Consider the following 11,430-nt stretch of genomic DNA (forward strand, 5'->3'; position numbering starts at 1 on the left):
CATCAGGTAGGCGGTATCGCAGCATCAGGACCCGCACCAGCCGACTCCATGATAGCTTCTTCCCCCAAGCAATCAGACTTCTGAACTCTTGATCTCCCACGATCAAAATACATCAGCACTGCACTTTATTACCCTTACTCTTATATCTCACACCGGACTGTCATAAATTATATTCTCTCTTAACAACACACTGGCAACTGACTATCAGCCGACAGCCTGAATGTCAATACAGTACAATACAACCTACTGTACATTCTATATATACTATTTTTATTGTATTGTGTGTATTGTATACTGTACAGTGTGTTATTATTTGTATATTGTGTTGTAAGTGTATATTAGACTTTAATTGTGTTGTGTTAATCTGATGTTTATTGTAAATTGGTGTATGTCTCATCACTGTCACGACTGCTATATTGATCGGAACTGCACCCAAGAATTTCACACACTATTGCACTTGTGTATATGGTTGTGTGACAATAAAGTGATTTGATGTCTGGGAAAAAAAAAAAAAAAAAAAATGTAAAACCTTTTTTTTTTTTCTTATAGTAAGATCACATAATAACAAACCATGATATATGTATAAAAACCACATGATCTATATAATGACAGAGCAAGCTGCATATGTAAAAATAAATCACACTTCAAATATATCTTTTAAAATACAGACATCTAATTTTTTTAAGCTTTTTTTGTTGTTGTTGTTGTTGTGGTGGACATGAATGGAATGATGATTGAGAGATATACCTCAAAAGCATATTGTATCATATTTGATACATTTTCAACATGAGTTGTCTATAAACTAATGACATTTTAAGAGAGCACATTGCTTCAATTCAAATACCATTTTGAAATATCAGTAAAAAAAAATAATAATCATCATTATTGTTCATTTTACTTTATCAAACTCAGCAAAGATTTCATATCAAAAAGATGAGTGCATCACAATGTGAAGGTAGTCATTTTGGAAAATATATTACTAGGTCTTCCAGAAGAGCATGGAAACTTTCACCAGGAGACAGTAAACATCTAGTACACTGCCTTCAAGTTTTAATCATATTAATGATGTAGAGGCTCCCCTTTTTCTCCCCAATATGGAATGCCCAATTCCCAATGCGCTCTAGGTCCTCGTGGTGGCGTATTGACTCGCCTCAATCCGGGTGGCGGAGGACGAATCTCAGTTGCCTCCGTGTCTGAGACAGTCAATCCGTGCATCTTATCATGTGGCTTGTTGAACGCGTTACCCCGGAGACGTAGCGTGTGTGGAGGCTTCACGCTATTCTCCACGGCATCCACGCTCAACTCACCACACGCCCCACCGAAAGCGAGAACCACATTATAGTGACCACGAAGAGGTTACCACATGTGACTCTACCCTCCCTAGCAACCAGGCCAATTTGGTTGCTTAGGAGACCTGGCTGGAGTCACTCAGCACACCCTGGATTCAAACTCGTGACTCCAGGGGTGATAGCCAGTGTCTTTACTCGCTGAGTTACCCAGGCCCCCTTTCAGCTAAGTTTTAATCATATTGATGTAGAGGCTCTAGAAATTCATGTATCAAATATGATACAAGAAGCGTTATAGGGTTAAAGAGTGGCTCAAAAATTTAATTAGAAATAAGAAGGCAAAAGGTTCCTATAAGAGGACTGGGGGCCCTCATGATCACAGGGGCCTATTAAGCTGTGGGGCCCACATATTCAAGCTTATATTAAATATTTGTTTTCAAAGTAGATGGGTTGTGAGACCTTGCAGCACAGGGCCCTCGGTAGTGAAAGGCCCCTAGGCACTGGCCCGGTCCATAATTCACCTATGCTGGGTCAAAAATGACCCGGAACATCACAAGTGTTGATTCTAAATAAAAATAAAAAAATAAATAAAAAAAAAAGCAAGTCCAGATTTGTTTTATGAGTTCAGATAGCTAGTGGAGGAAAAGTCACCAAGTCTTGTGCGACTCAGATAAAGGATACCATTTTTATTACAGAAACAAAATGAAAATGGGTAAAAAAAAAATAAATAAATAAATAAATAAAAAGCGCACAAGGATTAATGTCTTCCGAAGCAAATCATTAGGTTTGTGTAAGAAATGAATCGATAATTAAAACTTTTATAACTTTAAATTGTTACTTCCGACCAGCACTGTAAACAAAGCACGCGCTTCCAACTTCTCGCACGAACAAGCCATCACACTTGCATCACGCGTCAGCTCCGTGATGCGACGACTGCTAGCAGGAAGAACTTTTTTAAAGTGAAAGTTTTAATTATCAATTTATTTTTTACACAACCCTATTGTTTGGCTTCAGAAGACATTAGCTGATCGACTGGAGTCGTGTGGATTACTGTTATGCTGCCTAAATATGACTTTTGGACCGTCAAACAGCCAGCAGCCTGATGGCACCCATTCACTTGCATTGTATGGACAAACAGAGCTCAAATGAGCTTATAAAAATCTTAATTTGTGTTCAGCTGGAGGAGGAAAGTCATTTACATCAGGGATTGCTTAAAGCTGAGTCAATCATGAGAATTTTCCTTATTGGGTGACCCATTCCTTTAAATAGGCTTTTCATAAATATACAGGTGCATCTCAATAAATTAGAATGTCGTGGAAAAGTTCATTTATTTCAGTAATTCAACTCAAATTGTGAAACTCGTGTATTAAATAAATTCAATGCACACAGACTGAAGTAGTTTAAGTCTTTGGTTCTTTTAATTGTGATGATTTTGGCTCACATTTAACAAAAACCCACCAATTCACTATCTCAAAAAATTAGAATATGGTGACATGCCAATCAGCTAATCAGCTCAAAACACCTGCAAAGGTTTCCTGAGCCTTCAAAATGGTCTCTCAGTTTGGTTCACTAGGCTACACAATCATGGGGAAGACTGCTGATCTGACAGTTGTCCAGAAGACAATCATTGACACCCTTCACAAGGAGGGTAAGCCACAAACATTCATTGCCAAAGAAGCTGGCTGTTCACAGAATGCTGTATCCAAGCATGTTAACAGAAAGTTGAGTGGAAGGAAAAAGTGTGGAAGAAAAAGATGCACAACCAACCGAGAGAACCGCAGCCTTATGATTGTCAAGCAAAATCGATTCAAGAATTTGGGTGAACTTCACAAGGAATGGACTGAGGCTGGGGTCAAGGCATCAAGAGCCACCACACACAGACATGTCAAGGAATTTGGCTACAGTTGTCATATTCCTCTTGTTAAGCCACTCCTGAACCACAGACAACGTCAGAGGCGTCTTACCTGGGCTAAGGAGAAGAAGAACTGGACTGTTGCCCAGTGTTCCAAAGTCCTCTTTTCAGATGAGAGCAAGTTTTGTATTTCATTTGGAAACCAAGGTCCTAGAGTCTGGAGGAAGGGTGGAGAAGCTCATAGCCCAAGTTGTTTGAAGTCCAGTGTTAAGTTTCCACAGTCTGTGATGATTTGGGGTGCAATGTCATCTGCTGGTGTTGGTCCATTGTGTTTTTGAAAACCAAAGTCACTGCACCCGTTTACCAAGAAATTTTGGAGCACTTCATGCTTCCTTCTGCTGAAAGATGCTGATTTCATTTTCCAGCAGGATTTGGCACCTGCCCACACTGCCAAAAGCACCAAAAGTTGGTTAAATGACCATGGTGTTGGTGTGCTTGACTGGCCAGCAAACTCACCAGACCTGAACCCCATAGAGAATCTATGGGGTATTGTCAAGAGGAAAATGAGAAACAAGAGACCAAAAAATGCAGATGAGCTGAAAGCCACTGTCAAAGAAACCTGGGCTTCCATACCACCTCAGCAGTGCCACAAACTGATCACCTCCATGCCACGCCGAATTGAGGCAGTAATTAAAGCAAAAGGAGCCCCTACCAAGTATTGAGTACATATACAGTAAATGAACATACTTTCCAGAAGGCCAACAATTCACTAAAAAAAATTTTTTATTGGTCTTATGATGTATTCTAATTTTTTGAGATAGTGAATTGGTGGGTTTTTGTTAAATGTGAGCCAAAATCATCACAATTAAAAGAACCAAAGACTTAAACTACTTCAGTCTGTGTGCATTGAATTTATTTAATACACGAGTTTCACAATTTGAGTTGAATTACTGAAATAAATGAACTTTTCCACGACATTCTAATTTATTGAGATGCACCTGTATATTTGATGATACAATCATAACGCGGGCCGCAAAAGATGGCAAGGACACTTTTCACATATCTGGAATATGGAAGTAAAAACAACAGCAGGGTAAACATGTATAGCGGTGAATGAGAGACCACAGCAAATATAACTTTTGCTCACCCGTTTGCTCTAACAGCAAAAGAAAATTCTGCTATTACGCTATCACAGCTTTCCAAAAGCAGAAAAATTAGAGCGGTGGATTCCAGCAGTCAAAACAGAGAAAGACCAAATTTTGTCTCACTCCCTCAACTCATCACAGCTGTGGTAACTAATTTTTTTAAAACTAATTCCAGGTTAATATACTACAAAAGTAAAATGTTCTAAATTTATTATAAATAATAATAAAACATTTTTGCAAACATAAGTGTGCTAGATTTACGCTGCTAAACAAGGTGGAAATGCATCACAGTCTGCGAAAATGGTCCATAGAGCAATAGTACATTATGCATTTTTGTTTTTGTCTGTTAATATGATTTATGTCATGTTATTGGTTATACAGCAAAAGAAAAAAAGATTAAACAAAAATAAAACCAATGTAAAATTGAATATCAAATATATAGGCTACAATGGCCATGGTGTTGCAAACTTGTTTACACTAGGCATTTCTGCTGAAACACCGAATCAAGAGTCCAAATAAAAACCAAACATTTCATAGTTTAATTATTTGGAAAAAAAAATGATTAAACCTAGAATGCCTTGATGAATACAACGTCCACATTGTCATTTATGCATTTAGCAGACACTTTCCCAGGGGCGTAGATTCCAGGGGGTATGAGGGCAAGGTAACCCCCTCCCATTGTTCAAGCCAAATCTACACCCTTGTCTTAACCACAGCTACTTACAGTGCATTCAAGGTATACATTGTATCAGCTTGTGTGTTACCTGGGAATTGATCCCATGATCTTGGCATTGCTAGCACCAAGTTCTACCAGTTTAACTACAGGAACTTGATGAATGAGTCACATTATGAACTTATGACAACGAATAAACTCAATTCTCTCCGTCATGATTCTATGTGCAACTACTCCATCTAGTGTTCAGAAATCCATCTGCAGTTTTGACTAGATGAATCTGTGGGTCATCCCTTTAATTATTATTTTATTTTTTTATTAATCTTATTTATCACACATTTGCACATATACAGTGAAATTGTTTTTTCCCCCACATATCCCAGCTAAGCTGGGGTAAGAGTGCAGGGTCAGCCATGTTACGGCACCCCTGGAGCAGATGGGGTCAAGGGCCTTGCTCAGGGGCCCAACAGTGGCATCTTGGGGGTGCTGGGGCTTGAACCCCCAACCTTCTGATCAGTAACCCAGAGCCTTAACCGCTGAGCCACCACTTTATGAAACAGGTACTCACATATTACTGGCTACAGTTAGAACATGGTTGTTACAATAGTGCAAATTGACACTAGAGGTTAAGTGGAAAATAAATAATATATATATATATATATAATATATATATAGTTTTGCTGACGCACTATTATTCTAAACTGTGGAAAATGGTAATAAGTATCAGTAGGTATGTCCAAACTTTTGACTGGTAGTGTAAATATGAAATTACTAAATGCACTGAAAACCACCTATAAACCCTTGTTTGGCAACTTCATATTTTAAAGGGTTAGTTCACCCAAAAATGAGAATAGCCTCATTACTCACCCTGGTGTTGTTCCAAACCCATATCACTTTCTTCTATGGAGCAACATACACATTCATTAACTTTTCCTCCATGCAATGAAAGCAAATGGTAACCGAGGCTGTCATTCTGCTCATCATCTCCTGTTATGTTCCACGGAAGAAAGTCATATGGGTTAGGAAAAACACTATCCTGTTAATAAACCTGGTCCACTGGTCATGTTTGCAACACACCAGGCCAATCAGGGTTGCTACCACATAAAACAAACCCAACTTAAAACTGCAAAAGTTCTTGGATTTTATTGAGTAACATTCAATATGAAGAAAGACATCAAATAAACTTAAGTTTGTACTTCACACAAACGCTGGCGAACAATCTCCCATGCTCTTCACAGGCCGGGACAAGTGCAATACTTTTAGTTCAGAGCATTGCGGCCGATCCCAACCTGCAAAGAAAGGGATGCTGGGAATCCGATGGCAATTTGTGAATCTTCACTGTTATGATCAGTTTTGCATGGATTTGCACAGCAACTATACAAACGCTGACTGCAAACCAGCAAAACTAACCAGGCTAGTGGACACAAAATACCGTGATGGTCGAGTTCTCCATGACGTTCACATCCAGAAGTACTTTAAGTGCTCACATTGCAGTAGATATGTATTCGAGAAAACTACCTGCACTATAAGCACTTTAATACTGCAAAGACTTTAATTGCACGGAAAAGGACGGGAGCCACAACAAAAGAGTTCAACCTAAAAAGACAAACGCAAAAAAGCAGAAGCAGGGTAAAAGATGGGAAAGCAGGCCACCATCAGTTTTGCATAGATTTGCACAACTCAATATTTCTTGTAGTGCAACTACGCAAAACTAGCAGAGAACTGCACAAAATAAAAGAATGGGGGGGGGGGGGGCAGCCAATGGGGATATGCCAGCCCCTTATGCCAGAAGGGGCACTTAGGGCAGTAGGTGCTAGTCTATTTCACTATCTGCACTAAATGCACCTTAGCATAAGCAGTAGTTCACGTCGTTGCACGCCTGTGTTCATGCCATCGTAGGGCTTGAAGTGCCTCCACTGCAGTAGATTTTACAGAACTACCTGCACTGTAAGCACTTTGACACTACGGTGACATCCTCGTGTTAACTGTGAAGGACAGGGCAGATCCACTTTTCCAAGGCTTTAGGGTACGGAGTGACTTCAGGTGGGTTTTCTGAAATAAAGGGGAAAGGAACGTTACTACACACTTGTTTTATTCAGTCACATAACAGAACATTTAAGAGTGCTACACTACAAGTGATGAACAACAGGACTCCATAATCAAGATGCCCTGCTGTGCCAGTGTAAACTTTTGGGCCAGATGACACTATTGTTACTTGCTGTATTAGGTTAGCTTGTATAATAAATACATCATTCATATATATAAAAATTACACATGTACAATATGAATACAGTTTTGTATGGAAAGTGAAATGGGCATATATAAATCTAAAATATTATAAAATAATAAAAATATATTTTTATAGCATTTCCCCTAACAAATTTGTATATACATATACTATATTTCATTATTAGAATTTTTATACCATTTCCCCACAACTAATATATGAATTTATATATATATATATATATATATATATATATATATATATATATATATATATATATATATATAAAAATACTAAATACATAAAGATTTTAGTATCCCCCAACTAATGTTTTTTTTATATAAAAATAAATATTATAATAGCATAAAACAAATATTTTATAGCATTGCCACCCCCACCAAACATTTAATTGCATATACAATATTATAATAATATATACATATCTAAAATTACATTTTCATAGCATTTTCCCCCAACTAAAACCACTTATTTACATAGAAACACACACAAAAGGGGCCATTTTTTGCAAGAATTTCAAGTTGGGTTAAAAAAAAAAAAAAAAAAAAGCTATAAAATACATTTCCCCTTTCAACTTTCCATACAAAAAGTTTTTATATTTGTTGTGGAGCCAGTGAAAATATCGGCAGGTTTACCAGGCGGCAGAAAAATAACCAATTGGAAAAACATGGTTAAGTCTTATACGCATTTTTAAAAAGATAAATGTATGGTCAAGACTCGTTCCCATGCTAACTCATACAGCAATAAAATCCATTGAGTTATCAGTGAACCTAAAAACACTTGAACGACCTGATATGAGCAGTACGTAACCGGCGTTCCAAGACGCATGCGCACTCCAGTAAAACGCGCGCAAAACCCTCCCCCACATGATTTGAGCCAATATGGCGCCGAAGAGTCAGCAGTACTTGTGATAAAGAAAAACTAAAAAAAAAAAAAAAGGAAAAAAAAAAAGGGGGCAAAGTCAAATGTACAAGGCTTTCCCTGTTGTTTGGTGTGGAACCTACAAAGCTAGTCGTTAAAACAATGAGAGCGATGAAACCAGCAGTAAAATGTGTCGAACGCGTTAAACAACAGCAGCCCCAGTCTCACTTGCTAATAGTAGAGCTAGTTTGGGTTCGACGCGCAACTCAACGCAATCTCACTCGTCAATTACCATTCGCTAACCCCAAACGGCATTGTTGTGCGATACGCTTCCAAATTCTTAAAAAGCGTCCCGTCACACACGCGTTCGAATGCTTCCACCGGTAGAACGCACGCTCGTGCTGGTCACATTAGTAAAAACATACCACTAATGGAAGTGCAACTGCAGCGTCAAACGGGCAAATTTAAACTCGCGAAACGTTAAGTAGCCTAGCAGTGTTGCTAACACAGAAGCGCGCGGCCTGCAGTTGCCCACATGTGCTGCCGCTTTGTTCTGGTTGCACGAGCAACTCAAGCACTCGTGTTCACAAACCAGAACTTAAAAGTTCATATGCACGCATTTAAACGCGCAAATACACTGTAAATAGTGACTTGAAGTTGGCACTACTTTGGCACCGCAGCAGCCTCGCGCACGCTTTTTAAATCTCTCTAATTCTCTCATATGTGGTGGGCAACCATGCGCCTGTTACTACACTGTTCCCCCTAAAACTGCGTATCTAACCCGTCGCATTACCCACATGACGTACTAAACGGTGTAAATATTTACACAAGATCGTGCCAGACTTTGATACCTGAATCACTCGAATAAGGCAACAACAGGTTTCAATTCAATAACATGCGCGCGGTGAGACATCCACCATCTTCACTCACTTGCACACACTTACCGTTTACTGTCGTCGCTCCGGGCACATCATCGAAACTAAACCGTAAACTTATACCGCCAGATGTGGGAATAAATCACCAACACGCTTCGCATCCGCGCGCGTCGTTCACGCGATCTGGGCAGCGTTACAAAACCGTAGTAAAATTGCGAAAGTGGCGCGAGCGCGCAGTGCTTTTAACCATGTGGTGAATGAAGGGCGGCTCCCTTTGAACGTAAATATCCACAAGCTCAACTCCTTCATTTGCATGCACAAACTACTTCCGATCTTGTCCCCGAGATCCGCCAATCCAAAAATGTGACAAAATGGTCACAACTGTAAACAACTATGTGGGTCAAGATCTTCTGATCTCAGAGCCTTTAAATCTTATATGTCAAATCAACATCTTTCAAATATCTTGAAAGAAAGGTGTGGAAATAATCTGGAAATTGTTATATAAACTATACGTACCATTCTATTAATAATACATTAAATTATTATTATTTTATTTGTATAATAAACCTGAGTAATAGCACGTTTTAAATCTCTGTATGTTATTTCTTCGGTCTAAAAATGTAAAATATAGGTGCACAAGTTGGTATTAGTACTGTTAACTGTTCCTTATATTTGTAAGCTGTATCATTTTGTTCCTTCTGTTTTTATTGCTTTTGAGGTATCGCATGCTCATTTTCTAGTCTTAAAACTGCCTTTTATTATAATTGCATTGTTGTAATATTGCATTTTATCTCTTTTGAATACAGAAAAACTTGATGACAACTAGAAATGTTAAATTATTTTATTAATTTAATTATTAAATAATAAAGCAAGAATCAGGATCACAAGTTGACAACACATTTTTTTTCTAAATGTGTCAGATGCATTTCAAGTATCTTAAAATAATAATATTTTTTATTATAATTGCATTGTTGTAATATTGTTTTTGATCTCTTTTGATTACAGAAAAATAAATGACAACTAGAAATGTTAAATTATTAAATTTATTAATTTAATTACTAAATAATAAAACAGGAATCAGGATCACAAGTTGACACAACAAATCTTTTTTTTCTAAATATGTCAGATGCATTCCAAGTATCTTAAAATAATAATATTTATTATAATTGCATTGTTGTAATGTTGCATTTTATCTCCCTTATATACTAAAAACACTTGATGACAGCTAGAAATGTTCAATTATATAATTAATTTAATTATTAAATAATAAAACAAGAATCAGGATCATAAGTTGACACAACACATTTTTTTTCTAAATGTGTCAGATGCATTCCAAGTATCTTAAAATAATAATATTTATTATTATAATTGCATTGTTGTAATATTGTATTTTATCTCTTTTAAACACAAAAAACACTTCTGACAACTAGAAATGTTCAATTATTAAATGTATTAATTTAATTATTAAGTAATAAAACAAGAATCAGGAACATATATATATATATATATATATATATATATATATATATATATATATATATATATATTTTTTTTTTTTTTTTATTTGTTAGATGCATTCCAAGTATCTTAAAATAATAAGAGTTTTTATTATAATTGCATTGTTGTAATATTGCATTTTATCTCTTTTGAATACAGAAAAACTTGATGACAACTAGAAATGTTAAATTATTTAATTTATTAATGTTATTATTAAATAATAAAACAGGAATCAAGATCACTATTTGACACACACATTTTTTTTTCTAAATTTCTTAGATGCATTCCAAGTAAAATAATTGGATTAGTTTAAGATTTAAATATATATATATATATATATATATATATTGCAACCACAATAATCTATTTTTTTGTGTGTATCTTTCTGTTGATTTGTTTTAAATGCTTATGCTTTTTCTTTCTGTCTGTCTGTCTTTCTTTTTTTTTTTTTTTTTTTTTTTTTTTTTTTTTTTGGTCTACATTTGTCTGATTTTTGCATAAAATGCTTTTATTGACCACCTTTCTTATTTTCTTCCAGAAAGAGAGAGCAAAAGTTTCAGTTTCAACAATATTTCTTGTTGGTAATTTTTTCATGTGTGTGCTGTCGAAAGTTTCTCTGCATCGTTTGACACTAATTTGGTCTTAGATAGTGATGCAGATACACTTGCTCAGTCTTTTAATATCCAGTGTTTATCTATCTTAGATAAAGTGGCTCCTGTTAAACTAAGCCCTGTAACTCATAAAAAGCCCTATCCTTGGATTAATGAGAACAGCTGCTGTTTTAGGAGAAACTGTCGAAGACTGAGCGACTATGGAAGGCTACCAAGCTTGAAGTTCACAGGCTGCATCTTAAGGAACTTCTTTAAATGAGATGGTGAAAAATGCCACACTGCTTACTTTGCCCATCGTATATCATCAAACAAGAAACATCCTAGAGTTCTGTTTGACACTATTAACACCATTGTTTCCCCTATAGTTCCTCAAGTGCCTGTGCTC

This window comes from Myxocyprinus asiaticus, chromosome 10 (assembly GCF_019703515.2).
Source record: "Myxocyprinus asiaticus isolate MX2 ecotype Aquarium Trade chromosome 10, UBuf_Myxa_2, whole genome shotgun sequence".
Lineage (NCBI taxonomy): Eukaryota > Metazoa > Chordata > Actinopteri > Cypriniformes > Catostomidae > Myxocyprinus > Myxocyprinus asiaticus.